We start from the raw sequence: 6,724 nt of genomic DNA, 5'->3' as shown, positions 1-6,724 counted from the left end.
AAAAGTCATGTTTTTGATACATAAAAATTTATATTTACTTCAAAAATATTATGTCTTATTTTATGTCTTATATTTTTCACCTCTGGGGGTCGCCATTTTTTTAACCTGCACAATGCATGATGGGTTGATGATGCAAAGAGGTCATTCTGTTTTAGAGTAAACAGCGCCTGTGGGAAGGAAATTTACAGATTTGGATTTTTATGACATTGCGCCTTTGGATGTAATTTCACAACTGCAAAAAAACAAAAACAGTGAGGTGAGTTTCCACTGCTTCCCCCGGGAAAAAAGGAGAAGAACACATTGAGAAAGAGCTGTAGGAAGAACCCAGCTTCCTAAAGACCCACATTTGTGCTCTCAGCACTTCAGTTGTGAAGACTTTGAGTCATTTGTCTGGAAAAAAATTGATGAAGGAGCTGACAGGTGGTCGCCACAACCTAAAGCTAAAATCAAATGCTGTGCCTACTATTTTTAGTCATAAAGCACATAAACCATGTAGCCGACTGGCTAGCGAAAAACGCTGGGGAAAAAGTCAAAGACAGGCAGCGCTGGAAGCTCTAATTCCCACTCCTGCTGGTACAGAATTTAAAATAACGGACCCAACACCAGACCAAAGCCCAGACCCTGATCAGATGAAACCGGACCTGACAGCAGACAGAAAGCACATCATCAACTCGCCGGTATGTATTCATTCATTCTCTAATTTACAAAGCTGAAATTGGCTATTGATAGAGGAAATGGCTAAATGGCGATTCCACCTAATTTTTCAATACATAAAGTGCTTTTAATCTGTTCTATCTTAAGTGACCAACATGATCATGTAATTTAAGAAAAGCATTCAAAATGCTTTTTGTTGCAGCAAGAGAGGGTCGAACCTAACATAATTACAAATAAAAGCAGAAATATATAGGTCCTATTTTTTTTGTCTTTGTTATACATGCATTTTCGTTAAGAAATAAATACATTTCGAATTGCCTTTTCCTTTCACATGCGTTTCTATCAAGTATATATGCTCAAAGTAGGGAAAATTAAGTTGAATCGTGGTTTAGACCTTTCCCGAAGAGGAAGCTGCAATCAGAAGCAGAAAGTGCCTCAAAGTTTTCATGTGCTGTTATACAGGAGACATCTGTAGAAATAAACAAACAAGATCAACTTGTGATTACAGTTATTGCCTAGCACCAACGTAATTAGCCTAAACTAACGCGAAATCAGATTGGAAGACAATGAATGAATGTTTAAAGTGACACTAAAACATCTTTAGAGTCTTAGTCATTATTCTAATATTTTTAACAAAAAGTTTTGATCCCGATGCTTACTGTTCACAGCTTCACTTAGAAACCGGAGCTCTCTGCAGCAGATGCTCTCCTTCTGCGTTGGCATCTCTAAGCAGCAGCCACACAAACACCAGCTTCTTAGACCAACTCTGTTCTCTTCCTCCATCATGTCTGCTTCATCTTCATTACCACTTATGAGTGGTACATCAAAAAAAACACGGATTCAGGAAGAGCAGTAAATGAACTGAACTTATATAGCGCTTTTCCAGTCATTTTGACCACTCAAAACACTTTACACTCGTCACATTCACCCAGTCACACTCACATTTAAACACCGATATGCAGATCGGTAGGCAATTTGGGGTTAAGTACCTTGCCCAAGGGCACATCGACATGTGGCAGGAGGAAGCTGGAATCGAAACAATAACCTTCCGATCGCAAGACGACTATTCTACCCACGCAGACACACAGTCGCAGTGTGGTTTTCATCCTGGTCGTGGAAAACTGGATCAGCTGTACGCCCTCAGCCAGGTGCTGGAGGGTGCCTGGGAGTTCACCCAACTGGTCTTCATGTTTTTTGTGGACTTGGAGAAGGCTTTCGACTGTGTCCCTCCGATGGCTAAAATGTGAACACAACTGAGTGTTCCAAACAGACAATGATTCCATCCATCTTATAGAATTCATAAAGCAGGCTAACGTTATCCTTCTTCACCAATACCATTCCAACTGAAAATGTATAGACTGTGCAAATAAATAGCATCAGTGCTAGGAAACCACAGGTCCATCCTAGGACCTCGGCGTGTTTCTGTTTTAACACATCAGATTTAAATCACTGAATTTGTTGCTCTGCCTGTCATCAAATTGTGCACATTCCTGCTAATGACCCATTCATTTAATCAGTTGTGTTGACTTTGCAAAACAACCAGAATTTGCTGGAGAGTTTTATGGACTAAAGTTTAACAGCACTGTGTTCAGACTTCTTTACACCAACATCACAATCTGATTATTCTGACATTAAAAGATCCTATGATAACTCTCCACCATGATTTTCTTGCAGCTTTGTATGTGTGGTGAAGCATCATGGAGTTTTAGAAATGTGAGACAGGTGGGACAAATGAGTTACATTACACCAGACAACTCCACCTATACCTGTCTTGAAAATAAGTGACATGTACTGCACAACATCAACATCTGGTGATGTGTGATGTTTGCTTCTTTGAACCATTTTACTTCAGTCTCTGGATCATTATACTGTAGTGTACAGAGGTGAGCCAGAAATGAGAGTTCCATGTTGAACATGAAATAATGATGAAAAACACAGGGGGGTAAAATGCCTATCGGTTCAAAAATTTTATCACCATCCCAATTGTTTTACTCAAAATATATATAGAATGTCTGAGTGACAGATGGATTAAGCCTACACACTGATAAACTGTTCAATCCAAGGAGCAGCTTCATCATTAACTCTGTGGGGCACTTGGTCCCTTGGCTGAATAGTTGCTACAGGAGACTAAAGGTTTTCTCATACATGCTTGAAAAAAAATCAACACAACACTCCAGAGATATTTGTAATGAGAGAATAACATTATAACATGATGTAAAGATCGAAAAAGTTGATTTTATGTCATACTGACCCTTTAGAAAAAGGCTCTTGGTTGCCTCTATGTGAAAAGACTATCTTTTAACTTTTCAAGGATTCTTAAGAGGTTGGTATGTTAGAATAAGCCATGAAATGCAGATAAAGTGTTCAAGTCTGAGTTTCTTCTGTAAGCTTTGGAAGTCCAGGAAAAATCTTTGTTTTCCTGTTTGCATCACCATTTAAGTCCATTGATTTCAAACTAAACTTTATTTAATTTGTAATTTAATTTAACTGTATTTAATTTGTACAAAGTTATGACTCAACCAAGGTTTCTGGGTCTTAAAGAAAACTTTATTACACATACCAAAATCCTTCCCTTTCATTAGACAGCAGCAAACAAACAAAGTAAAAGATAACTGAGACAGTGACATTGAAAGAACCTTGTCTGGACTTCTTGTGATGAGCCTGCTGGGCAGATTGCTGGGTCTGGGTGACTCATTGCATTGTCAGGGAGGTGCCGCTGATGCAGTGGTGGGAACCCAGAGGTGGCATACTGAGTGACTGCGTTGAGAAATTGACAGCAAACTGCAAGGCAGGTTCATGAGCCACTAGGTCAGCAAGAGAGAGTGTGCTCAAATGTCAGAGCAGATCAGTAACAAATCCAGACTGAGAATGAAACAGGAAATACAGGAACAATGACTGTGTCTACAGGCTGTGATAACTTTCCATCAGATAAAGGAAAGTTTCACCAGATCTCTGATCTGTAAGAACAAAATTCAGATCCAACTTTAAGTTTTCTGATTCACAAAGAAGTTTCACATCTTACTTGGATGCGTTACCATTCCAACTTATGAAGGAAACAATATATTTTACTGTAATCAACATTGTGTGTGTTTGGAGTTAAATGAAGAGAATGGATAAAATAGTTGGGATAGTCAAGCAAAGTCTTCTGGTTTGTATTTACAAATCTACAGTTTAAAACAGGCTTTTTAGAAACATTGTATAAAAAAGACATCCCTTTATTTTTCTGACTGACTTTAAATCATTTCCTGTTTTGGCTCATTTAAAATAATGGAAACATTTCTAGGGAGCTGCTCTGTTGTACACTCAACAGAGCGTACAACAGAATATTGCTGAATATTTTACAGCAATATTCTGTAAAATTCAGCTTTCAAAACAAAAAATGTAGGGCATTAGATTTTTGTTTTTACAGATATTACAAGTTATAAGTAGACTCCACTAGGGAATATAGATTTTGAAAATGGGCCATGTAATGATTCATGGGGGACAAAAAAATGCATTCAAAACAGAACTGGTGAAAACATAAAAATAGGAGGCTGGTGAAAACATAAAAATAGGAGGCTTATAAGACAACACCCATTTCTACTATTACAACAGGACAATTAGAACATCTCAGGGGCGCCGCCAAGAATCTTGGGCCCCCTGACAAAAAATTTGTTTGGGCCCCCCCCCACGCAGCTGCTGTTACAATTTTTTGAGTCTATTTGATCCATAAAAAGCGTCACAATTTTAAAGGCTTACATCTGCCTTGCTTTCTTTGGTTCAATACTGATAATTAGCACAATATTTACTGCTCATGAATTTAACATCCAACAGTCCACATCCAGTATGTAAGTAGGTTGCTTAAATTTTTTCTATTAGTTTTAGATACTGAAATGTCTCCCCATGAGCAACAGTCAAAAGCAACGTGCAAAATACACATAAAGCAATACAGACTTCTCAAAAATGTTATGTAGTTGCATTTTATTCAAGCTGCAGTACATAACTTTAATAAAAAAATATGTTTTCTCCATATTTGTTAAAGCTGTCACCATGTTGTAGCAGTTTGTTATGAGACAGATAATCTGTGAAAACAATCAATCTCCTCCACCTTCTTCCTGAATTACTGGTTAAAGTAATGAACCGTTCTGACCAGAACAACCAATCAGAACTAGTAGGACGCTCTTAGCGCTGTCAGCCTCATTCACTCACTGCTAAATATGCTAATGGTGGAGAAACAACTTATCATTACAAGAAACCATTTATCTCCTGTCATTAGTAGCTATGCTAACTAAACTGAGCATTCACAGTTTGAATCTGCACAGCTCTGTGCTATGCTAGCTGCAGCACAGCACAAATCAAGGGGGAGGAAGGATGAGCAGCACCTCATGAGATTGTGATTGACAGCACCAAAACTCTCCTGCCTCTGATTGGTTGCTTCTAGCACTGAGAGAAGGCAGAGGAAATAGATTTTTCACAGATTNAGGGAATATAGATTTTGAAAATGGGCCATGTCATTATCATTATTCATGGGGGGACAAAAAAATGCATTCAAAACAGAACTGGTGAAAACATAAAATTAGGAGGCTTATAAGACAACACCCATTTCTACTATTACAACAGGACAATTAGAACATCTCAGGGGCGCCGCCAAGAATCTTGGGCCCTGACAACAAATTTGTTTGGGCCCCCCTGCGCAGCTGCTGTTACAATTTTTTAGTCTATTTGACCCATAAAAAGTGTCACAATTTTAAAGGCTTCCATCTGCCTTGCTTTCTTTGGTTCAATACTGATAATTAGCACAATATTTACTGCTCATGAATTTAACATCCGACAGTCCACATCCAGTATGTAAGTAGGTTGCTTACATTTTTTTATTAGTTTTAGATACTGAAATGTCTCCCCATCAGCAACAGTCAAAAGCAACGTGCAAAATACACATAAAGCAATCCAGACTTCTCAAAAATGTTATGTAGTTGCATTTTATTCAGGCTGCAGTACATAACTTTAATAAAAAATATGTTTTCTCCGTATTTGTTAAAGCTGTCACCATGTCGTAGCAGTTTGTTATGAGACAGATAATCTGTGAAAACAATCAATCTCCTCCACCTTCTTCCTGAATTACTATTGCTAACTAAAGTAATGCACCGTTCTGACCAAAACAACCAATCAGAACTAGTAGGACGCTCTTAGCGCTGTCAATTAGCCTCATTCACTCACTGCTAAATGTGCTAATGGCGGAGAAACAACTTATCATTACAAGAAACCATTTATCTCCTGTCATATGTAGCTATGCTAACTAAACTGAGCATTCACAGTTTGAATCTGCACAGCTCTGTGCTATGCTAGCTGCAGCACGGCACAAATCAAGAGGGAGGAAGGATGAGCAGCACCACATGAGATTTTGACTGACAGCACTAAAACTCTCCTACCTCTGATTGGTTGCTTCTAGCACTGAGGGAAGGTAGAGGAAATAGATTTTTCACAGATTACCTCTCATACCATACTGTCACAACACAATGACAGTTTTAAAACATATGTGAAAAAAATATTTATATAAAAGTGACATACTGCAGCTTTAATTTCACTCAGGAGAGGACGGGTCAGGAGGGACGTAGGTTAGAGCTGCTGATGACCGACTCATCTGTTGTTAAGTGTTAAAAGGTACAAGGGACAAGTTCAATATATGAATATGTTGGTAATTCTTTTCCTTAATTCATTAAATGCTAGAGAAAAGGAGGCAAACAGTAGTTTGTAGCTAAGCTAACTATGCTAAATGGTTGATAATCTCACAGTCTACCCACCTCTCTTAGAGAAAAACTGGGTTATAAATTAACACTCTTGCCTTTTTCTCTCTCTCCCTCTCTGTTTTTTTTTTTGAAAATCTGATTTTATAACTTTCTTAGCAGCATAGTAATTGCCACAATCGTTCTTGTCTTCCACTGTCTGCTGCTAACAGCGTCTCTCTGAAGCGCTCCAAGCAGGAACGAACCATTTAACGCAGATAGGGGGGTTCAGGGCAAATACGGATGTGTGTTTTTTAATCTGGGAGTGGGAACGTAAAATTTTTACTGCTAAAAACAATCTTTGAAAA

The 6,724-nt window shown here is 38.3% G+C and overlaps 1 long non-coding RNA gene across 1 annotated transcript in view; it reads right to left on the bottom strand.

The window, feature by feature from the left end:
• LOC107834195 (uncharacterized) overlaps positions 1 to 6,477 on the bottom strand; it is a 13,659-nt gene extending 7,182 nt beyond the window's left edge. Inside the window, exons 1-2 of the long non-coding RNA XR_001659976.1 lie at positions 6,468 to 6,477; positions 6,267 to 6,269 (exon numbers count right to left, since the gene is read on the bottom strand). This is a non-coding gene — a long non-coding RNA (uncharacterized LOC107834195). The remainder of the gene's footprint in view (positions 1 to 6,266; positions 6,270 to 6,467) is intronic.
• Between the last annotated feature and the right edge of the window lie 247 nt (positions 6,478 to 6,724).

Source organism: Poecilia formosa, unplaced genomic scaffold, assembly GCF_000485575.1.
Source record: "Poecilia formosa unplaced genomic scaffold, Poecilia_formosa-5.1.2 Scaffold546, whole genome shotgun sequence".
Classification (NCBI taxonomy): Eukaryota; Metazoa; Chordata; class Actinopteri; order Cyprinodontiformes; family Poeciliidae; genus Poecilia; species Poecilia formosa.
The sequence above is the reverse complement of the archived record's forward strand: the minus strand, read 5'-3'. Positions and strand labels throughout refer to the sequence as shown.